General features: G+C 46.9%; 1 long non-coding RNA gene across 8 annotated transcripts in view; it reads left to right on the top strand.

Annotated features, from left to right (window-relative positions):
• The window catches only part of LOC101751351, an 80008-nt gene extending 56643 nt beyond the window's left edge, over positions 1-23365 (top strand). For 7 of the 8 annotated variants that reach the window (XR_006931788.1, XR_005840905.1, XR_006931787.1 and 4 more), the window contains 5 exons: positions 263-3197; positions 3345-3525; positions 19582-19740; positions 21091-21228; positions 21420-23365. This is a non-coding gene — a long non-coding RNA (uncharacterized LOC101751351). The remainder of the gene's footprint in view (positions 1-262; positions 3198-3344; positions 3526-19581; positions 19741-21090; positions 21229-21419) is intronic. The other variant, XR_005840908.1, reaches the window with a different exon arrangement.
• The last annotated feature ends 408 nt before the right edge of the window (positions 23366-23773 follow it).

Genomic DNA, 23773 nt, shown 5'->3' with positions numbered 1-23773 from the left:
TGCACAAGCAATTGCTCATCACCCCACCCAGTTGTCCCTGAGCAGTGGAACAGATCAAGATGCGCTCCCACCCCCTTCAAAACTCCTTCCACATGATGCTATATGCTGTGGATCATCCTTTTGGACAGCTTAAGGAAGCTGTCCCAACTCTGTCCCCTCCCAGCTCCTTGGGCCCTTTGCTGAGAATGACCCTGGCTCTGTGCAGCACTGCTTAGAGACAACTATCAGCATCAGTGTGTTATCAACGTTGTTTTTCTCCTAGAGCCAAAACATAGCATCGTACCAGGCACTCTGAGGAAAACAATTCCATCCCAGCTGAATGTAAGACAAGGGGTATGGGAGGATGCGGTGGATCTGGTATGTCTGATGTGAAAAGCCACTACAGAGCAAATAGCACCTGCATACTGATGTACCTCAGGTTGATGCTGCAAACCTGCTGGGTGTAGCCCAGTGAAAGATGGCAGCCAAGGACCTCAGCGCTGCAGAGGTATTAACAGAGTTACAGGAGCTGTACGTGCAGTGTCACACCTGATTTTAGACAACTTGCCTTCAGTATTCAGTGCGCCATTTCCCTTCGCAGTGGTTGGCTGCAGCACAGATTTGAACAAATGAACATTTATAGGATACAGAATCACAGAAAGGCTTGAGTTGGAAGGGACCTCAAAGACCATTTAGTTCCAACCCCCCCCCCCCCGCCACGGGGAGGGCTGCCAACCACTACATCAGGCACCTGATCGGGTTGCCCAGGGCCCCATCCAACCTGGACTTGAATGTGGGGCATCCACCTTTAAGACTTCAAAATGCATTTAAGTGTGTTTAAGAATTTCAGATGGTACTTTCAAGCACGCAAGGCTGGTTGGTGCCAGTGATTTATGGGGAGCTTGGAGGCAGCGCTGCTTGCCTGGCTGTGTGTGCTGTGGCTGCCTGAAGCCACTGGACCCGCTCTGGTTTCTATCAGCTGTGGATGGGTCCCAGAGCCCTGCAGGGTTCCTCTGAGTGACTTGAAGCACATTCCCTCCCGTGGTGGATGCGGGCCAGAATGGAAATTGAAAAATGGGAGGAAAGGGCTGGAGACAGACACACTCCTGAGCGATCCGGTGCCATAAAAGCAAATCCCTGTGGAGGCTTCTGGGATTATTTAAAAGAGGTGGTAAATGACTCAGAATAAAAATATAACATAGTCCAGAATCACCAGCTGTGTTTTCCTTCGAATGGTTTAACAGTGATTGTGTGCTATGTCTAACAATGAAAACAGAGCGAAACTCTTCTGCTGGAGTTTGCAGGCTGCCAGACTGCTGGGCAGTGAGATGCTTGAGGAGGAGAAACTGCTTCAGAGGGGGGTACAGGTCCTGCTGGATCCCTTCTAGGCAGCTCCATGGGGGCTCAGTAAGCCCCATTCCCAGAGATTAACATCCTTTGAGAGGAGATTCACATTAGTGAGATTTTTATTTAGTGGTAGCTGTTATGGAGGTGATAAATACATGTTATATCGAGTGGTTGTATGCGTATCAGTGGTTATTATCATTAGGTGTTCATAACCAACCTGTGCATCTACTGACCTTGTAATAATCTGTACAAATTGATTAACTACTTATCCCAACATCCTTTCACCAGCCCTTTAGAAGCAGTTTATGAACACACCCCTAACACAGAACATTCTCACTCAGCTGTTTTCTTGACCTTGGGGCACAGCGCGAGGAATCGAGCGCATTAATGCCTCAGAAGTCCTGCTCATGATTATCACAAGGCTGAATCTGTGCGTGGATCAGTGCGTGCTGCTGCGAGGTTTCCCCAGGACCAGTCAGTGGCTGCGTGTGCAATTGCTGCTGGCCCACACGCATCGCTGCACAGCAGCGTGGGGCTGCTCTAGTGCAGAAAATAGGGCAGGATGCTGCTGGCAGTGCACTGCTTCCCCCGGAGCCCCCCCCGGTGCCTGCACTGCGCTGCAGGGGGATGCCTGCTGCCTGCACTGCGGGCTTGGTGCACACAGATCGCTTCTGAAGCACGGGGGCTGGGAATCAGGGCATCTGAGAACAACAACTGAAAGAAGGCATGACAGGCACTGACCCTTCTGCCAGTTCTCCCTGTGCTCAGATGCAGCACTGCATGTGCTATGTTGGCTCAGCCTCACCCCCACTCCCCTGAGCCTATTTCTTGGTGTCCCCTGTTCACTTTGACCATCGGTCCCTTTCCTTGGCTTTGTTATCAGACCCACAATCAGGGTTTAGTCAAAATTGCCTCCATTTTATATGCTTCCTCAAGGAGATCGGCCATGTCCAGACCCATGCCATGGGGATGGCGGGGACAGCAGAGGCAGAGTTTCAGCAGACTGCAGCTATCAGGGTCCATCCAGCCCAGTGAGAGCAGGGCCAGCAGCACCTCCCTATGCACCCCTGTGAGGACAATGCCTTTGGCTGTTCTTTGTATTTAACACTCACCTGTTTTGCTATCCAGCTGAACAGAGCAAGCTTGGAGCGTGTGTTCAATGCTACACATGCAGAGTTGAACCTTCCACTCATGTCCAGCTCTACTTCATAAGACACGGGAGCTCCCATCATTACCATCAGCCAAAAATCTGCTCAAGCAACTCCACTGAAGGCTCTGGGAGGTGTGGCTTCTGCTCACAGTTTACTTTTTCATTTGCTGAGCCAACCCCATGTTCTGCAGGGTGGTGCTCACTGAGCAGCCAGCGCTGGAGCTCTGAGCTCCTTCCTTGGACATACCGTGAGCCATGGATAGCAGTGGTTGGAATTTGCCAACGTGTGCAGCACATGTATGGTGACTGTATTTTGAAAAAAAAATACAATGTGGGAAAAAAAAAGAGAAAAGTATTTTAATTATTTTAAAGGGCAGTATTTGAAACAGAACCAAAGCCTTAATTCTAGTAAGACTACCCACTAATTTCAACCAGCTTCCCAAGCAGCAGCAGGATTTCACTGGCAACAAATTATTTTCATCACAGAAATGTTATCATTTCAGGTTTTCAGCAGCTCCACTGATGCAGGTGGTTCAGTTGAAGCCAGGCCGTAACAAAGCTGTTTCCTAAACGGTTCTTCTAATTTTCATGGTGATTACTGCCAGCCATCACATTTAGTAGTCGCTTCAACTTCTTTTGGAAATCTGTTGATGTTTCCTGGGATGATGCTGTGAACACAGTGAGTCTCCGTGTTGCCTGATGCAGATTGTGCCTATCGAGGGTAATCCTGGCTCACTTTTCTTTCTCCTTTTACATGTGTCTGAAACCAGCCCCTACCCCGGCACCGGTTCCTTCTTTTAACTCTCAGGGCTTAACGAAATGAACCAGGTTGGTCTTGACTCCTTGACATCTGTTTCCCCTCTTGCAGGCATATCTACGCAGTGGCAAACCATCTGCGAGCAGCCAGGATTTATTGTTTCACTGATTCCTGGAACTGAAAATATTAACGACGTAAAATATTGATTTGAGAAAACAAACCAAAGTTGTTTGGTGAGCCCCTCATTCGGGCGCGATGCTGAGATGTCCATCCATTCCGTTTGTATTTATTGGTAAGTGAAATATCAGGCATGTCAAGCTGTTCCATTTCTAAAGTGAAGTACTTCTTTCCCTCAGATGCACATGAATAATTCTCATTAACCTTCAAGGGATTAATGCAGTTTCTTGCAAATGGCTGCAATATATAGTATTTAATATTTATGCTTTCCATATGGCTAGTGCTGTCATACATCCTTGTCAAACATGCAGCACAGTTAATGATATTTTAACTAAATGCGTTCTGGAGGACCTGGGTGTTTGAGGGACACTTCTGCCCTTCTCCATTTTTATCGGCGCTATTTGAGCCTCGTAACAGAGTTCCTACAGAGATGAAATCAGCTGCCCTACTGAAACACGATGTTCAGCTGGCCCTAAAGCACAGCTGAATGTAATGCTGTCAGAGGACATGCTGAGACCTAGCAAGGTGCTGTCTGTGCAGACATCCAAGTGCCTCAAAGACATTGGATAGAACACGAGCCAGGAACAGTGTTCAGGCTGGAAAACAGAATAATAGAGGGGGGAAAACAGCAATCTAATCCATCCTCTGCTTCGACCTTGCTGTCCACGGGCTGCCTGTGCAATACGCTCTCCATGTCTCTTTGAATCACCGGAGCTGCTGAAGTTCAGCATCCATCACTGGGACTAAGTGTGAAGATGGCTTTGTGCTCGTTCCGAGGGGTAAGGCTGTATCCGTCTGCGTTCAGCACATTAGATCAGGCTGAGGGATGCCAAATGCGGATACATCCCATACAATGCAGCTTTTTAAAATCCCTTTAAAAAAAAAATAAAATAAACAACAACCCGAAGACAGATTTTGCATGAACAAATTTCTTGGAACTGTTCAAAATGAACTGGGAACTTATTTGTAGTCCTCCCATTCCCTTGTTGAGAGACATCTCACTTTGCTTTCCTTCCCTTCTGTTGTCATCTCTCCCCAGAAATAAAGATATTCAGGATTTCTATTTGGTGTCAAGGCAAATGTCAGGATTTTCACTGTTGATTTTGACTAGGTCTGCTCAGGATCTTTGCCCATCTGAAGAAAGCAGATGCAGCTGGGAAACATTCTTTGGCTACTCTATTAACATGTCCATATGTTGCTGCAGAAGGAGGGATGGTCGCAGACTACAGGCAGGAAACCTACTCCTGGGATTTCAGCCCAAACACTTCTGCCCAATTCCATAGAACAGTTCCGCCCAACACTTCAGTCTGGTAAAGCAATCAGAAGGGAACCCAAACAGTTTGCTATTGCTTCCTACGTGTTGGGCTAAAAACTCACTTGCAATAAGAACCTCAGCATTTCTTCCAAAATTAAAACCTTGTTCTCATGCTAGAGGGAGAGGACCTGTAAAATTTTGATGGGAGGGTCATGATTTGCACAGCTGCCTTCCAGCACAGATAGAGAAGGCTCCCTGATGCTACTGACGGAAGTGCAAACTGGCACAACAGAATTGTCATCCAAGTGGAGACATCTCCTCTTCCTAATAAATCCAAACCATTCTTTTTCCAAGTCCACTGCAGAAGGACAACACAAATAGATGGGAACAGGCAAAAGGGCGAAGAGATATCTTGAGATGAGATCTACAAAGAAGGCTGAAGACCAAGTGGGAGTAGGGGCTGTGGGGTTGTACTGCGGACACAACTGGATGCTGATGATTTCTGTCCCACTTAAAGCATTTGGAGTGCTATTTTTTCTTAGTTATAATTATAGATGTGCTTGTATTTTAGGTCATCCAGTGCCAAGCAGGGTCATCACAGCTCATTAAAGCAGAATTAGCTTCCCCATGTTTGCCCTTCTTGCACCAAACAAAAAATCCCACCTGTAATGGTACAGTATGTGGCCTATGAGTGTGCCCATAATTAAAAGGTTGAGCTACTCTTGTAAACAAATTACCATGAACAAAGGGGTTTACAAATGCCGGCTAATTAGTTTGGATTCCCTAAAGCTTTTAGCTGTTTTTTAATTCAATAACACAGTGTAAATTCTCTAGCCTGAAAAGTCTAATAGGAATTGGCAGAAAACTAAATAATTGATATTGTCAGCGATTGCAGCAGCAAGCCCTCGAATGTTATTGTCTGCCAGTAAGCAGGACTGCCGTGATTTCCTGAGAGGATAAAGGACTGGTTTTAATGAATTAACAATATAAATGGTAGACAGCTGGCTTTCAGCAGCAGCTCAGGAGGCAGCGTTTCAAGTTGAGGCCGCAGACCACTGAAAAAGGTAGAGACGATGAAAGCTGTGCTGCTCACCACTCCCCAAGGGGTGCCAAAATCCTTTTGGCTTTATTCTCTGTAGATGCCCCCATTGAAACCATCAGGTTCGTTTGCAAGGTTGGAGGGAACAGGAACCATCTCTTCACTTGGGCAAATATCAGAAGATGCCGGTGGAGAAGGGGAAGGTTGCTTCAGCCCCATGTGAGCTACAGATGTAGGGATGTGCCAGAGGAACGGATCTAATCAGGAGCAGTGTGCTGTGCCTGCTCTCTAGCAGGTGCCCCCAGGCTGGTGCCTCGTTAAGGTCATATGAGTGATATCAGCTCCTGTGAACAACCACCAGCCTGTGTGCTCTCTTTGAGCAGCGCCACCATCTCTTTCATCAAGCACTGTTGTGTTTGTCACCAAAGCAGTCTGTGTCCTGAGTTGAAGGTGCGAGGATCCGTTCTCATCCCACTCCTCTGACCTGTCCCCAAAGAAGAGCCCACAGCAGATCAGCTTAGTCTCCACCAAAAGCTATTGTTTTAAAACTTATCGTTTAGCAGCAGCTGGATCTTGACCTTGCTTCTCGCTTTGATGCAAAGGAAACTATTGACTCTCAAGGACGCAAGCTGTTATCATCTCTTCCAAAGAAGGTCAGGGAGATGAAAAATAAGCACGCAGGCCACAGCTCAGCTGAGTTAATTGTGAGCAAACATGTGACAGAGAGCTGAAATGGGCTTGGATATGGAGGGCCAAATCCCAAGCTAGTGCAATCTAGTTGTGCTTTGTTGAAGGCAATGGCCTGATCATGTGCGTAATGCTTGAGGATCTAACCTGGAGCAGCTTTGTTGGAGAGCTGGAAGTCCTTGTCATTGCCAGCACCAATGCCAGGTAGAAAAGAGAACTCTTTTTGGGATGAGTAGGAAGAAAATTAGCAGCTCCATGTAGGTCGTTAGTTTGCAGGTCTTGATTCAGGTGGTGATGCATCTCCCTTACCGTAAAACAGAGTGACCAAGCTAGCCGTTTAGTTTGCTGGCAGTTAGAACACTGAAAAGGCATTTAGATCCTTTGGTGTACTGAAATCATTATATCTAGGGGATTACTGTTGCTATCTCTGCTGCCCTGAAGGATGTGCAGTCTAGTTCAGGAGTTGTTTTAGGGGATAGAGTATCATGCAGCCTCTTAGTAGCAAGGCAGAGTAGTGGGAAAAAAAAGTCTCTTTGAGAGGACAGTGAATAGATTTCCTTAATCTGAGGTCATGAGTATTTGTTGGTCTAGCTCACAGTAATTGGGGGAGGGAGAAACTCACTGCAGGGAGGGTAGGATTTGACTGGCTCAGGTGAGCGTGGCTCCTCAAAGAGATGGGTCAGGAACATTTTGAGCTGCACGTGGTTAAATGCACCTTGGACATAGGTAGTGCTGAAACCTGAATCTTGTACAGTCATCCCACTCCCTGTGTGCCCCTTATCACTGCAGCCCACAGCTTTAATGCAGAGCAGAGACAGTATGGCACCTGGACTAGATTTACAATGGAAACAGGGCAAAACGTCATTCTGAATGGAGGCTCAGCATCTGATTTCTAAGGTTCTCTTAATCAGGCTTCTCAATGAAGAAGCTCAACTTACAGTCACATAAGGTTTGCACAGAACACTGAGTTTCTGTTAATTCATGCAGAAGTACAGCATTGAGGCCTGCTGAATACCCTCTGCTCCCATTGCAACAATTCTCCATCCTTTGCAGAATTGCAGCCTAGCGGAGCAAAGGCTAAAAGGAACTTTATTCATACACAAAACAAATATGCCTTTTCTCCTTCCCAACTTGACAAGCTGCAGATTTATTCACTCCATCTACACTTATGGACTTCAGCTCCCTACCAGTGCTCCTGAGCCACCCTAAAGGCTGCACAGCATAAATACTTCCTCCACCAGAGGACAGGGGATGTTTGTTTCAAGGTTTCAGTGACCTGAGCTGTTTGTGTTCCTGCTGTAAGATCCCATCCAAATGTCATCGTCTGAGAGTAGAGAAAAGCAGATCTGATTCAGTTTCTCAGCTGATGTGAGCTGGAGTAATTCCACTGTGTTTGATGGAGACGTGCAAGTTCTGGAGCTGCAGTCTGACTAAGGATGTGTCCTGCAGCTTTCTCTCTCCTTATATCCTATCCATCTTGTCTGAAACAGGCATTGCCAGTTCAGAAGGCATTGGAAGCACATCACGGTTTCTCACAGAAATAATGTCTGGGTATGGCAGAGTGACGATGGATGGCATAAGCAGGAGTGTTTTTTAACACTCTTGGTGAACTAAATCTTGTCTGATGGAGTCTGGCACTTCTGCTGTGGACAAATGCTCTCATTTTTATCCTTCCTTATTTATCCTGCAGTACAATTCTGAGCTTTCCCCAGACAGAACCCAGCTTTTGTGCATGTAACTTTTAATAGGGAACGAACTGATTCATCCAGGGTTGAAGAACTCAACCTCTGGGACTCGACTGCCCTCCATTCCCCACATGCAAGCTTCCCTTACACTCTGCTGATCTGCATGGGTGGGTTAACAGATGCTCCGGGCTACAGCTCCACATGATAGGCAGGCTGCAGATTCCCCTAAGACCTAGTTATATTGCTAGGTGACCATAAGTAATACTCTTGTTTTTGCAGTAGGTCTCAGAGGAGAAACCATGGCATAGGAAGTCTGGACATCAGAGAAAAGAGCAGCACTGCACTGTCAGCCTGTTCCCTTGGTTTTAGACTGCAGTTAGAGATATCTTAATGGGTTTGCTTGAGTGTATTAGCAAGGCAGGATATTCTTTCTGCATTCTTTCTGCTTGTTTTTATGGAGATTGTTAAAGAGAGCACACAAATGGTGAGTCTACAGGCAAGCACACATGATATTTAGGCTAAGCAGTAGCTGTACGTGCTAAAACAACAGATGTCCCCAAAGAATAACCTTCACTTGTATGGTAGTGACCTGTGGAGGATCACACTGCCATTTATCTGGTGTGTGTGTATCTGTCCAGCCCTGCCCAGGCCCTGCTCACTGAGATGACAGATAAAGCAGAATGCTCCCCACTTTGCAGAACAGGAACTGGAGTTTGCATATACCTCATTTCCTTCCCAAGGTTATACAGAAAGATCTGGTCTCGGGTCCAGAACTGAACACAGACCTTGTATTCCCAAAGCTGTGCTTTAAAGAGAATGGACAGATGGTTAAGATGGTAGCCATCATCATAATAACTGGGGAGGGTGCAGCCTTCCCAGTCTGCGGTGGTACTGAGCAGAATCTGAGAGGCACCCAGGAAAGCAGAGGGGACCCAGGAGAGCCTTGATGAGAGCTGGACGGGGCCCAGCAGCCAGCTCAGTAGCTCTTGCACAGCCATCCTGGGGGCTTTTCCTGAGGAAATACAGCAGGAAACTACTTGGCTCTAAGCAATCCTTCCAGCAGCGCTCCTTCTGCTCCCGAGATTATATTACTTTTATGGGTGCACTGGTGTGCTTTCAACTAGGAAACACAACATGCTGCTCGCAACTAGAAAGTCTCTTCAGACACCCTATTAACATTTCTATGTATTGGGTTGCAAGCAAAATAACTGCTGCCGCAGTGAGCCTGCAGCTGAAAACAGCCCACCCAGGCACAGGAAGGTGATGCAGAAGTGGCTTCGTTTTGGGGAGATGCCACCTCTAGGCAGCTTTTAAAATAGCAGCACGCTGCACAGCCTGGAGGTGGCGAGGCTGACATCGCTGTGCTGGGATCCCCTCCTGGCTGGCCCAGCTGAGCTTCTTCTTCTGGGCTCTCAGCCCCCAGTGGCATGGGAGAGACCCTCCGTCCTCCTCCATCACCCGCTGGCTGATGCGTGATGTGGTCTGGATTGTTGTTTTTAGTTAAGGTGTTAGGGGTCCTGGTTGTTCCTTCCAGTTGAGATGTGACCTTTCTTCTCGTCCCAGAGCCAACGGAAGGTCTGCAGATGAAAGCACATTTTCAGCAGCAGTTACATGGGAAAAAAAGTTAGGGTTAGGGCTAGGGTTAGCCTATATATGGACTCAAATGAAGCTTGAATTCGATAACTGTGCTTACATAAGGGATCTAAGGGAAATTAACTAATAGGAGCGATACAGGCTTTTTCTATAAATAATTGTTGAGGTCTTGGTTTCTTTTTCCTGAAGGAGGTAAAGAGGGTGAGAGTCGGATGCTATCGCAGGTCAGGGTGGCTCATCCTTGTAGCTCTGAAGGTGACTGTGTCAGCAGAGATGATGGTTATCATGAATATGCATAACAAGAGATGATATCTGTTCCAAGTAGCTAATAGTCAAAGTCAAAATGTCAGCCAGATAAAATAAATAAATTAAATTTAAAATAAACACAAAGGACCAAAAAACACCCACCCATCTTGCTCTCATTCTTGCCAAAGGGAGCACAGAAAGGCAACAGAAACTGATATTCCCTAGAGGATAATGCAGCCAGGTCTCTAGTTAGCAGAGCCCAGCCTGGCCCTGGGATGGGATGAGGTAGGATGGGATGGGATGGGATGGGATGGGATGGGGTGGGATAGAATGGGATGGGATGGTTTGGGATGGGATGAGGTGGGATGGGATGAGGTGGGATGGGATGGGGTGGGGTGAGGTGGGATGGGATGGGATGAGGCGGGACGGGATGAGGTGGGATGGGATGAGGGGGGATGGGATGAAGTGGGACAGGATGAGGTGGGAGCTCCCCACAAAGCCAAATCCAAGCAGCCACGTTGTGCTGCGGTGAAGGATTCCCTCAGGAGCACTACTTCGTGCAGCATTTCTGGCACTTTGACCTGGGAAGGAGAGGAACACCAGATCCAGCAACCCGCTGGGAAGGCTGGCATCATCTCTGTGCTCAGGGAATGGAGTAAAGAGTCTCCGGGGTGTGGGCTGCAGCTGCAGAAGAGCCAGTTCCATTCTCTGCCATGAAAAACCCATTTCCTTTCCCATTACCCTGAAAACTTGGGTCAAAGGGGCAATTTCTCTGTGGAGAAAAACCTCTAACGTTAGGAAGTTGAAAGAGTGGAAAATTTCTCTGGAAATCTAATGTGGGGCAAATTCCCATAATGATACGCAGTTATTTTTGCAAGGAAATAGACTGATTTGGTTTTCTTCCCGCTGATTTTCCAAGGGACTCTACCTCTGTTCTGAAGAACTGTTGTATCTCCCAGTGAGCTTTATCAGAAAGGACATGAGAAGCACTCTTAATGAGAATTAATAAGTTTCTGCTGATTAGTGAGAGACGCTCAGTACTTGTTGAGTACAGTGGAATTCAGTAACAAGTTAATCCATCAAATGTGAGGTGAGCACCACTTGCTGACTCTTCCAGATGGGGACACGAAAAGATTAAGACTAATTTACTGAAGGTTATGGAACGAGTTGGGATCAGAGTGAGGATTCTCATGTGGAGGGTCCTGAAAATACTTCCACTTGCAGAAAACCAGGAGTAATAAATTGCTAATTAGGACAGGCCTGTAGCGACGCAGAGCCAGGTGAGTCGTCTTCTCAGTTCTGACTTGAGAGCTGATGCAGAAGATGCAGCTTTCCTCCTGCAGGACGTGCTTGCAGGTCCCCTGGCAGGGCCAGCTGAGCTTCAGGGTGCCACAGCAGCAGGGAAGGGTCCCTGGGAGCTGCTCTGTCCTTTGGATTGCTGCTGTGCCCCTGCTCACTGAGAGGTGCATCTGTCACATCCTGGGGCTCTCAGCAAGGTGTTGTATGCTGGGAAGTCCGGATGAGATCTCTCAGGCACGTGTGCTTTTCTGTAGGTATTTCAGAGCTCCTCTGCAGCTGATTTCCAAGGGCATTAGGTGCTCAAGTGCCTTTTGAGAATATGAGGCTATGTCTCTCTTTTCCTCATATGTGAAATGGAAGTGAGAGCACTTCATCACACTCCTGTGTGCAGACTGCATTAAAGACATCAAATGCTACGGGAATAAAGGGCAATAAATAACAACTTTGGCTTTTTGTTATGACACCAGCAGGGACCAGCAGCAGCGACTGGCTCTGTGTTTCAGACATCCCCCGGGGTCAGGATTTCTGGCTCACTTCCACTTCTTAACAATAATGGTTTGGTCAGTTTTACCTGTTTGGCCCTTTTGTGTGTTTGGTGGGGAGCACAGAGGACCCCTACGCTCCTTTTGATGCGAGCACGTGGGTGAGCCGTGTTTGATCAACGCGGCATCGCTGTGCACACAATTCTGCCCTTTTTAAAGCAGCTCCAAAAACTCGTGCCACTCCACGCTGTTATTGTGGTCACGTATTGTCTACGAGAGGAGCAGGAGCAAAGCTTTCCAGTTCTTGTATTTACTGCTCTTTCTTCGTGAAGAATAGCGGGCGTCCTTTGGCTGTGCGTGATTTCAGGCCGCGTCAGGCTGGATATACAGCCAAGAATCACAAAGACGTGCGTGCAGAACAATTTTAATAGAAGGACACGATAAAACAAGATGGCTAGTTAGAGAGCAAACCACGTCAACCAGGACAGGTGGGGTCAGAACAGCCTCCCTGTTGTTGGAGACTTTCCTTGCAGGGGAGATATAAATGCTCCTGTTCGTGTTACAGCAATACCCGGAACAATTGCCCATTGTGCAAGGAGTGTGCAAAGAGGCCGGGGGAATTCCTGCCTGTAACCACAGCAAATAACTCCACTGGCTCAGCTAATGGAGAGCCCTGGCATAGGGCTGCAGCTGGGGAGAGGCCGATGGCCGTATGGTTCTGACTGCACTGAGTCTGCCTGAGGTTCCAGTATTGCAGCATGGGAGAACGGAGGAGCATCTTATAAGAAAGGAGCATAAAACCATCTCTGTCCCCTGGCAAATCTGCACTGGACTCCTGCTTTATTTCATAGGGATGAAAACATCCAAAAATAGAAGTCAGCAAAATAGAAGAGAGAAAGAAAGACCCATTATTGTCAAAGCAGAGCTGGCATTAATTTGCATTTGCAATTTAGTCTCACAAATGGCTCTTGGGGGTAATGAGTTACCTGAATCCCCATTGAGGATATAAATTGTTTTTAATTGTAACATGGAGGAGGCTGAATGGCTTGAAGGAAGTGCCCCTTCACTTTGTATCTGCTGGAAGCAAAGCAGAATTCCTGGTGGCATCTCCATAAATGCTGTGGTTTGCAGCAGTGATGCGAAGCTGTTAGGGGGTTCCTTCCAACCAAGAGCAGCAGCCATTGATCTCAGTTTGGTGCTGCCTCACCTGCATCTCTTTGCTCTCTTTGCTTTGTCCCTGCCTGCTCTCCTCTGAACGGGATTCTTTGTGGCACTCAAAATAGCCAAATGGAATTTAACAACTATGCAAAGGAGGTAGAGGAACAACGAAGGTAATCTCTGAGAGGCAGAGAATGAGCCAGGTTGAGCAGCAAACGGTAAAGATTTTGACCCTTTGAAGATATTCAGAAGTTGGAATGCAGGAGATTTGCTGAGTAAGGAAATGGATGTTTCATCATCAGTGAATCAGTGCCATTCAAATCCTTACCTGGGGTGGTTGGCATCTCAGTGTGGCCGTGCAGTCCTGTCCAGAAAGGCTTTAAAACCAGCACTGAGTCAGGAAAAGGGCATCTTGTGCTGGGAGTCCTCCTTTGCATCCAAACTGATAATTAATTCCTGCTGTCTTTTCCTCCCCAGGAAAACTCAGGCAGATTTAGAGGACTCCCATGCTCTGGGACTAGTGGTGGAAAGGGGTTAACGAGTGCAGCATCAGAGGATTTTGCGTTCTTTCAGAACCACATGCTGCAAATGAAACATTTCATCAAGTTATTTTAATCCATTAGCACTGGATTTCAGGAAAACACCAGTAATGTATGTAACGTGCACCCAGGAGGAACAACAAATGGTTGGTTAGAGAATTTAGATTTTAATTAAGTAGATAACGTATGCTTGCATTTAGTCTTACAAATGAAAATGTATTCACTGTAGAGTAGCTGGGTTCTATGAGGTCTCCCCGAACATAAAGAGAAGTGTTGATTATTACTGATTACTGAACTATTAGAGGGTTGTGCCTTGAGCTGCTTGATTGTAGCTCTGTTTGCTTCTGTTGCTAAAAGGGCTCTTGTCTGCTACCCAGATATATGTGAAACAGGCAGCGTTTGGACTCGATGTGAAATTAATTCTAGGTTACAAACCTCAGCCAATGATATAAATAATAGTGCTGGTTGCTTCTCTCTGGTCATAACAGCAGGTTTTCATGGCTCATGGAAGCTTGTAGCAGGGATGCTGTGCATCTCTCCCATTCCCGAGAGGCTGAGGTGAATGTGCTGCTAAAGGGAGGGGTCACTGCAAGAAAGGAGCTCTTGGAAGTGAAAAACAGGCTCAGAGCTCTCCCAGGGTATTCGTGTGCTCTGTGATGTCTCCTTTGCATGCAACATCAAAAGATTACAAGCTACACAATACATTTATGAAACGACTTTATCTCTGGATGCCTTGTGAATGTTAATTAAATAAGCCCGGCAACATCTTAGCAGGTAGACAAACATTATAGTGATTTAGCAGTAGGGAGACTGAGGCACAGGGTTGTTAAGTGATTTACCTTTGAAGAAAGCTATGGGAGACCCCATTGCAGGATGCAGATCTCTTGCCTCCAGCCACTAGCTCTGTCTCTTTGGTGTGTATTAATCCATGCCCTCATACACACCAGCATGGCACCAAATGGCATTCTGCTGACTTACAAGGCCAGTGGTGAGCACTAAATAAAATGCAAGACTTCAGGAGCTCCCCTGATGCATAGGACCCATGTTTTAGAGCTGTCCCAGCCACTTCCTTGCTGTGCAGCACTCAGAATGCTGGAGGCTCTGCTCTGTGCCTGAAATGATCTTTTCTGATCTCCCTGAGGAAAGGGTTTGCCCAGAAAGTTATGCAACCAGATGTAAGCCTGGCAGTCCCAGTGGCACTTTGGGATAGATCAGATGGAAATAAGTGAGAAGAGTTTCACACTCCCATGCTTTTGTGGAGACCAGACAGTGACTTCTGGCCTCAGGAGGGAGGGGAGAAAAATACATCTTATTTTCTTGTCTACTTCAGTATACTTTATTCAGACCACAGCTTCTAGAGCAAAGATTTCTGTGTACACTCACATTTTTGTCCATTCTTGAGCTCTTTCATTTATCCCTGCCATTTTTAATTGGCTGCCAGCACCCAGAGCTCTGCCTCAGCCGTGCTTCCCCAACCACCTGGGTAGGAACTTGGTTCTATCCACCACTGTGCAGGATGTCCTCACCCAGAAATGTGCTACCAAAACTGTTAAGGAACAACCTGCAGATGTGTTTGGAGAGATTTGTCTTCCAAAGAAAGTTGTGGCCATGGAAGAGTGGAAATAGTCCAGGACCTCCTGTGTCTCTGGTTCTGGCAATACGTCTGAATATCAGTGAGAAGGAATAGTTAATGATTCCCATCAATGAACAGGAAACTTGTTGTAGAACCATAGAATGGCCTGGGTTGAAAAGGACCACAATGCTCATTGAGTTCCAACCCCCTGCTATGTGCAGGGTCGCCAACCACCAGCCCAGGCTGCCCAGAGCCACATCCAGCCTGGCCTTGAATGCCTGCAGGGATGGGGCATCCACAGCCTCCTTGGGCAACCTGCTCTCGTACTTATTAAGCTTCTTCCATTTTTAGTGGAACTCTGTTAACTTTGCTGTGTTTCGGTAAGTTTAGTTGTTGGAGAGCAGTAATGTGTTTGGGGGGACATGGGGCAGCTGGGGTGCAGTGTCTATAGAGCTGGAGATAGCCACATACAGGTGGCTATTTATACACCATGGTGAGTCGGACTGATCTGGTAGATGCTCAGTGGATATTTGCATCCTGAGGTGTTGACTTCTCAGGAAAACAAACACAAATCATGGGGGAAAGAAAAAGAAAAGTGAAACAGTTGGAGAATTTTTTGTCCTTTGTGTATTTAGGACTTGTGTCGTGAGGAGCTGAACTTGTTAAAAGGCCAATAGGCTCGTGAGGAATGGCCTTCATGAAGGTAAAAAAAACATTGTGCAGGACAAAGGCAGTGCCTCAGCTTCTTGCTGAGAGGAGAACAAGGCCCTGCTCCTGGGGTTGCACAGTCCCTATCTCTTAATGAAGCAATGTAGGGCCTGATAGGAGCGTTGCTGGGGCTGGTGGCCAGATCTCATGCATGAGTTCCTTCAGGAATAACCCACGTGCAGCCATTCCCAGTGATGGTAATGGGATGTGTTATTCAGGCTTTTCAGCATCTCGTGACAATGAAACCTCCCTCGTAACGCTCTCCTTCCTTCAATGCTGGCCCGTGTGTCCGATCCACTTAAATAAAGCAGGAAAGTAACCACTGATGTCAAAGTTCCATAACGAAATGCAAACTGACTCACAGCTCACTCATGCAACATTGTGCTGCAATTTTTAAAGAATATCCAAGTTGACGTTAGACTTCTTAAACAGATTAATTAGTCACATTTCATTTTAAGTGGTGCTGACTTAATAGGTCCTGCCAATGTACAGTATGTATTTACTTAAGGTCGTTATAGCATGATATTTACAGGATACTTAACATGTATTAATTACTGTATAATGAACCTCGTGACTACAATATCACCATTCTTGTGTGGCTGTAAAAGTTTTATCATCTTGTGAGGAGGGAGGGAAATTAAAATAAATTGCATGCACATTGAATGCTTATTTTTAATAGGAAACGTGCAAATTATAAGAAAATGTAAAACAGGGGCCCCAGTAAATCACAAACAGCTAACAAATGCTCTGAGACATGCTATAATGTTTTTATGAGCGTGTTTTACAACCCATTCATTACTCTGTCTGTCCTTCTGAAAGCTGGTTATTAGACTGACTGTACAAAGTAACATGTGCATATCTGTGCAACTGGCTGTGAAATCACCATGAAGCTGATCACTTTTATTTTCCCTTTTTGTCCAGGAAGAGGTCCTGGAATGTTCACACTGGTGCTGTAGTTCCATGATGCCCCATCCCTGGAGGCATTCAAGGCCAGGCTGGATGTGGCTCTGGGCAGCCTGGGCTGGTGGTTGGCGACCCTGCACATAGTAGGGGGTTGGAACTGGATGAGCATTGTGGTCCTTTTCAACCCAGGCCATTCTGATTCTATGATGCGTGGCAGTGCAGTGCTGGTGCATCCAGGGAGCAGCGTGGAGCTGGTGCAGAGGGTTGGGTACTATCCATATGCAACTTGGCCCTTCTTCCTGAGGACAAACAGTGCTGGCTGGTGATAAACCATAACCTCCAGTTGCTCCCCAGGTCTCTTGTGCCCATGTTTCAATGCAGCCTGCCCCACAGATTGCTGCTGGCAGATGGGGCAGCAGAGGGTTTTCCACAGGTGGCTGCTGCAGAGGGGCTGGGAGCTCGCAGGCTGGAGGGTGGCTGCCCCTGGGGACTGCCAGTGTGGGATCTGAAACTGGAGACAAGGATAATATCATTGCTCAAGGCAAGGGGTCACTTCAGTTTGTCAGCTGAGAGAGAATATTTGCTCCACGCTGCACGTCAGCCTCCAGGGGAAGGCTGCAGGTTGGGCTGCCTTGTCACGGGGAGGTGAAAGGTGTGCTTAAGCTTGGATGCCGGAGGAAATAAATGCTCGAGGACCTCTCTGACTGCTCCTTTTTCATTATGTGGCTGATGTGCAAAATAATGGAAGCAGATAACCCCAGAGACCCCGCTGTCGACCCTGCAGACTCTTGTAAAGTGAGCACACAACATGCTGTAATAGGCATAAAGGGAAAAGCACGGGCGTTTGACAGCCAAGCAGCGCCGGCGTTCTGTAATTTCCCTTCCGCTGCGACATTACAAACAGCTCCATATTCAAATGGCTGCTTGTCTATGATTGTCCAATTATTCACTGCATTCTTTCTTTGATGGCACAGATGTTCTCAATTTCTTGCAGTAGAGGGTTTTTTCTTTCTTTCTTTTTTTTTTTTTCCATCTAAAAAGTCGTTCCGCCTCAGAAATGCAAAATTCTCCACAGTTCACCAGGTTCTCTGATGGGTTTGCATAATTGGTCCTCAATTTGCCTATTGTTTTGTAATAGAAAGCCTGTGTTTAATTTCATTTTTGTGAACCTGTAGAAAGAGCAGAACATTCTGCCACTTAAGTCATTCTCCACGTTAGGATCCGAGCGGGTTGTGAGCAGTTAGACTTGATTACAAGGCGCAGATTGTGCTGAAAGGAACACATACTTTCCTTTGCCATTGTTTTAAATACACTGCGAGGCTGATCCAGCAAGATGCTAAACACTCTCAGCTCTCTTTGTACCTCTGTAGGAGGTGCTTAGCTCCTGGCAAGGCGAGGCTGGCACTTCCAGGTGTGTTGGGGAAGGCAGCCCGGGGCCATTGCAAGGAGGAATCCCTCACATCACAGACCCGAGGATCTGTATAACTTCATTTCCTCAGAAGGGACATCTTTATCACTGCTGAGCAAGGGCTGAGAGCTGCCTTTTAAGAAGGGGGTGTCAAACTTTTCCAGTGCCTTGGTTTTCTTTTGTGTTAGTGGATGTAATTATATACCTGCGTGGATAAACTCTTTATCAGCCTTTGTGAAATAACTTCTCAAAAGAGAGAGATTCGCTCTCAGTTGTTACAGCAGGGCAGAGATGTGTGTGTGATGTGAATGTCAGAAGTGCGACGGAACAGAGAAAGGTGCTTCTAAAACTTCATAGGAAGAAGGGCAAGAAAACCCAAGCAAAACTTTACGTGCAGTGCAGCTAATGGGGAGTGCTGGGGGGTGGATGTTAGGAAATCAAATCCTGGGGAGGCAAAAAAAAGGAAACTGTCAAAGGTTTGGAGACTTGGAAGGATAAGTGAAGAGATAAAGGGTCACCCAAGGAGTGACAGCAACACAGCAATCCCATGTGGAACGATTAGGGCTGCAGCAACCAAGAAGAGAGGGCCAGCACTGAAAGTGTGTTGATGTTCCGGGACCAGCCAGGTATTGTGGCACTCTTCATATCACAGAGAAATACCCAGAGGTTTGTTTTGTCCCCTGGGCATGTGGTACAGGGTCATAAAAGGCTATTGCACGAGCTACTGGTATTCCCTTGTGTGTACAGAAATGCAGGAGCAGTGCGGAAGGCACCCACACACAGTGCTGACATGGCCATGCTGCCCAACCAGGATACCTTAATGCCCATAAGGCGATCACTGTAATGTCCCCAAACAGCTCTAGAGAGGCTGCAGTTACTGAAGAACACGTCAAGAGTGGTGCTCCCCTCGCACAGCAGGAGGGAGCCTGAGAGAGGCTGAGTAGAACCTCTCCCAGTTCTACTCAGATGAATGAGACAAAATGAAACACCAGGAGAGTCAACATGAAGGGAACCTGCTCTCTAGCATAGCATACCTGGAAGAAAGCAGAGGAGGACCTCGGAGTGACACAAAATACCAGCGTTTGGAGGTCTCCGCATTTGTCTCCAGCCTTGTTCCCTGTATCAGATAAACCTCTGCCTCAGAAACAGCCCTTGTACTATCCATCTTAAAAGGCAGTCACAGAATAGATTTACCACGTTACATGCATGTTCTTTGGGAAGATAACAAACACCTTACTCAACAATACATCAAATGTGTATGCTCTGAGATGGGAAGGCGTAGGCACTGCCAGCATCTCTACATCAAAGCCCAGCGGATTTCTCCCCTAGCACTGGGATTTCCAGTCAAAGATGCAACGAGCTGACAATTGCTTTGTGTTAGATCTCAGGTATGGACACAGAGCCAGAAAGACAACTGTCCGTGGCTCAGGATGAGCTCACAGGCAGCACACGCTTCCTTTTACACTATTACCAGTATCAAAGACCTGTAGTGCTTTTCGGTTAGCTTTACAACAAAGAGAGATGCTGCTGCTTTGTTTCACTTTCTTCTACCTTTAAATAAAAAATTTCTCTTCCAATCCCATCTCCTCTTTGCAGACGAAATTGGATATTTTCCAGCCTCCAGCCCTATGGACAGCTTCGTAGATCAGCTCATAGAAATTCCAGCTCTGTCTTTGCAAAACGCTGCACAGGGATCCATTTTTCCCCAGCATATTCCTCCTCCAGGCTTGCAGGAAGCTGGAAAGAGTGGGGAAGGTGAGACCAGAATGCAAATCCTTGCTTCTGCAGCAGCACTCTGCAGCTGGGGGCTGTTTCTATACTGCACAGCCTGGCTGCTGCCTTCCCCTCCATCCCTGCTTGTATACGAGATCTGAACCTGCCACTGCACTGCTGTGTAAGGGAGCTGCTCCCAGCTCTGTTTCCTAAGTAGAGTTAGCAAAACTTTGATTTAGTTGCCCAAAATGAGCAAAAGCAGGCTTTGGTTTTCCATGCAGGCTGTGTTTGGGGAGAGCTCTGAGCAGTGGGGTGGGAGAAGGGAGGGTGCCTCAGGGTCCCCATAGGGTCCAAGCCCAAAGCTCTGTGCTGAAATGTACTGTGACAGGGGCAGGAGGGTCCCTTGGCCCAAGAACCCACGGAGGAGTTAGTGTTAGCTGTAGAAGGCAGGTCCCGGAAAGCACCATCCCTAGAAAGTAGCTCCAATATTTTAACTATCACAACAGCTTCTGCAAAATGCAGTGTGTGATCTTCGTGTGTCCGATGCTGTTGGGTGTCCTTGGCCATAGCACTGAGCTCACGGTGTCCCCTCCCATGGGCTGTGGCACAGCTCAGCTCCCCTTCTCCTCATGCCTGCTCATAGCTGCCCTGCTCAGCCAGCAGCACTCCTTCCCTAAATACAACAGCTGAAGGTTTCCTTTCGAACTGCAGTGCTATCAGAGCAGGCTGGAGACCGGTTTACAGTTACAGTCATTTCCACTCAGTGTTCACGTCCCCAAGGGCAGAAGGATGACAGCAATTTTCCATCTGATGACAATCCTCAGCACCAGTCTCCAAAATGCCAACTGTAATTAAAATGTGTATATGTTTGCAAGGGTAATATTCCTTACTCTCTCGTTGACAATTGCTGCTTGGAGCTCCTAGGCTTCACTAAATAGGAGCAGTTTGTCTTTAAGCAGCAAGTTCCCTCTTCCTCCACTCACTGATTTGTGGCTACATTTAGGAACGCACAGCTTTTAATTGCACAATCTTTATGCTCAGGAATATGCACCACGATGGTTCCCTTCACCCCTGAGCCTGTTTTCCACGTGCAGCTGGGAGAAGCAGTACTTCCCTTTGCAATTCTGGCTGCAGGCTCACGTAAGAAAGTACTCCTGTTTTGCATAGAAACTGCACGTGTTGTGCATGCAGCCCCTGGTGCAGTCAGGCTTTATCTCACACGAGATGCCTGATTGCCTCAGACTATAAGTGAGAAACACCAATAACCACAAGGACGTATTCTTTTTGTGGTCTCTGCATACTGATGTGGGCACCGAGGCTGCTCAGCATCCCATAGAGTTCATTATGGTGTTTTCCAATGGCTTCTAACCCTTTTTTTCCCCTCTGTTTCAGCGTGCATTATGTGCTACACGGAGCACCAAGCATGAAAAATACGCAGCCTAAGCTGAGTAACCTTATTTCTTCTGATTTCGTGTGATCAGGAGGTGCCGTGCTTCCAATTCAGGAGTAAATTAGAGCCTGCTTTTCTTTGTAAGTGTATCACGAGCTTTATTGTTTAATATTAAAGCTGTGTTGTGAAAAGTGGCCCATAAATGGCTAATAAAAGCAGAGTTTACGGCTTGTAAAGTGCATCAGGATTTTATCCTGCTTTGCCTAGGGAGATTTATATTTGTGCTCAATGTCTGGGGTTTAAGAACTGCCGGTATTTGTTTCTTTTTCAGGCCTATTAAGAATAACGGTGTGGACAAACACTGCTCCTGATTTACTCTGTCAGATCATGCCCAAGTGGAAGAAGAGCCCTCCTGCACCATAGCTTTGGGAGCATCACAGTGGGATGCAGTGCAGTCACGGGGAACACCAAAAAACCCACTTGTATGAAGACATCAGTGACTGGGAGCCTGCATGACACATACTCCTGTAGCCACAAGCACACACTGCCAGCCCCCAGGAGGTGACCCCATCCACCCCCTGTGCCCCTGGAGCAGTTCATTACAGTGCCCAGCTTTTCTAAGTGAGATTTATGGCTTGCCTGGGGATAATCATTGCAAGGAAAAAGATCAATGATATGCAAGTCAGTGGGAAAAGCAGCAAGTTCCAATCGCTGCCTCGTTGGAAGGCATCAAACATCTTCATAAACTATTTAAAGGTAGAAATGATCATTAACCTTTGCTGTAGCCCATTGCACACAGAGCAGTCAGTGCCGTTTAGGATGACACACGGCTCAGCTGTGCATGTCAGTGCTCTCAGGTCATCTGCCCACCAGCTCTGTATTGGAGGAGGTTTTGGATGGGCAAGCCAAACAAAGCAGAGCTCGTTGCTCACTCTTCAGCCTTGCTTTGCATCGACTCGCCGCTGCATCACTTTACAGCCACCTCAAATTAACAGCCGTGGTTATTTTCCTTAGTCATTATTATCCTTAATATGGCACGAAAGCACTTCATTTTTCCTATGGGACAAACCATGACCCAGATTCTCGTGTGCAGAGATGGGAGAGGAGCAGCTCACCCGGGCTCAGCCTCTTTCTTTGAAAGCACATTGAGGTGACATCAGTGTCCCTGTGGTCCCACACCGCATCCCTCTGCTGTGAGGACTCATAGCACTCACTGCTATGTTCTGAGTGGGAGATGGTGTTGACAATTCCAATCCCACCTCCTTTCCTCCCGGCCTCTCTGATGCTGGATCAATGACATTTTTCTGAAGCTGCCTACATTTGGTGTTTTACTGCCAACTGCATGTGGCCCTCTCATTTTAATTACTTCTGCTGTGTCTAGCACTATATGCTCTATAATGTTTCAGAGGCTGCTTGCAATTAAAATAAAAAATAAGTAATACATTACAGGTTACAACCCAGTCAATCTCCATGCATTGTAATTCACAGCAGCTTTATATGCTGAGCTTTCCAAGTGGCTTATAGCCCACATAATAACAACAAAACCCTGAGCCACAGGAAAAGCAAGGCAGAGATATTGTCTTTCTGAGTACCTTTCCTGGTGGGTGCTTTATTTTTCCAGTTCCTTTGCTCTTGAAAGAAAATGTTGACATACTTAACTTCCCATCTCCTGGTTTCCAGGGGACTCAATGCAATCAGGCTCCTTGCTGGGGAGGGGCTATGCTTATACCCTGTTGTGCATTAGTGATGTCTGGGGCCAACTCCCACCTTGCTGTAACCTCCTTTCATGTCATTGTGGAGAGCAATGAGGTCTCCCCTGAGCCTCCTCTTCTCCAGGCTGAACTATCCCAGTTCCCTCAGCCACTCTCTATGAGACTAAAAGGGCTGGGAGGAAATAAGCACATATAGATTAGAGTATTTTGGCTTCATGTCAACAAAACACATAAGCATGCGCTTAACTTTACGCACTACCACGGTTCTACCCATGAAAAACACGGACAAAATGTCCTCCTGTTCTCCTGCTGGGTAATTCTAACAATTATTTCTCATTGGTTTTTATTTTTCAGTCCTCCTTTCTCCCCACAAACTCTTTCAGCCTATCTCAGAGAACGTGGAAAAGCCTAAATGAAACAACTCATGCAGGGAAGCACAAGGGGGATTTTTGTTTAGAAATCCTAGCAGCAGATTTCCATTATTATAAATACAGGCTGAATTCACTGGTGACAATATACAACATTTAATTTACATGTAAAGTGACAAATTAAAATCTGAAATTCCCTGCTTTGTTCTCTGAAAGAAATGTAACACGACAAGCTCTGAAAGGTGCTCAGCTCTGCCCCGGCAGCACTGCAGGTCTGTGGCTTCATGTGATGTGATGGAGCCCTTAGCAGTGTCAGAAACACCTCAACCCAATCATCCAAAGGTGTTTGGGTGCTCAAGTCTCATCCCAGTTGGGTGTTTTGAGAGTAGATCCCAGGAGCTGGGTTGAAATGCATGCGGGGAGCTGCTGATTTGAGCACATTTTGGGCCAGGGGTTGTGTTTACATCTTATCACTTCTGTCCTTGCTCCATTTGTGTCTTGCTGCTTCTGTAAAGCTGCTCCATCCTTAGCCCATCCTTGCAGCCTTTCTTGGTGTCTTTTCCAGTTCTATTGCAGACGGTGCTGACGAGTGGCAGTATCTGTGT

The sequence above is a fragment of the Gallus gallus genome, chromosome 19 (assembly GCF_016699485.2).
Source record: "Gallus gallus isolate bGalGal1 chromosome 19, bGalGal1.mat.broiler.GRCg7b, whole genome shotgun sequence".
In the NCBI taxonomy this organism is placed as follows: domain Eukaryota; kingdom Metazoa; phylum Chordata; class Aves; order Galliformes; family Phasianidae; genus Gallus; species Gallus gallus.
Note: the sequence above shows the minus strand (reverse complement) of the source record. Positions and strands in the feature narration are given on the sequence as shown.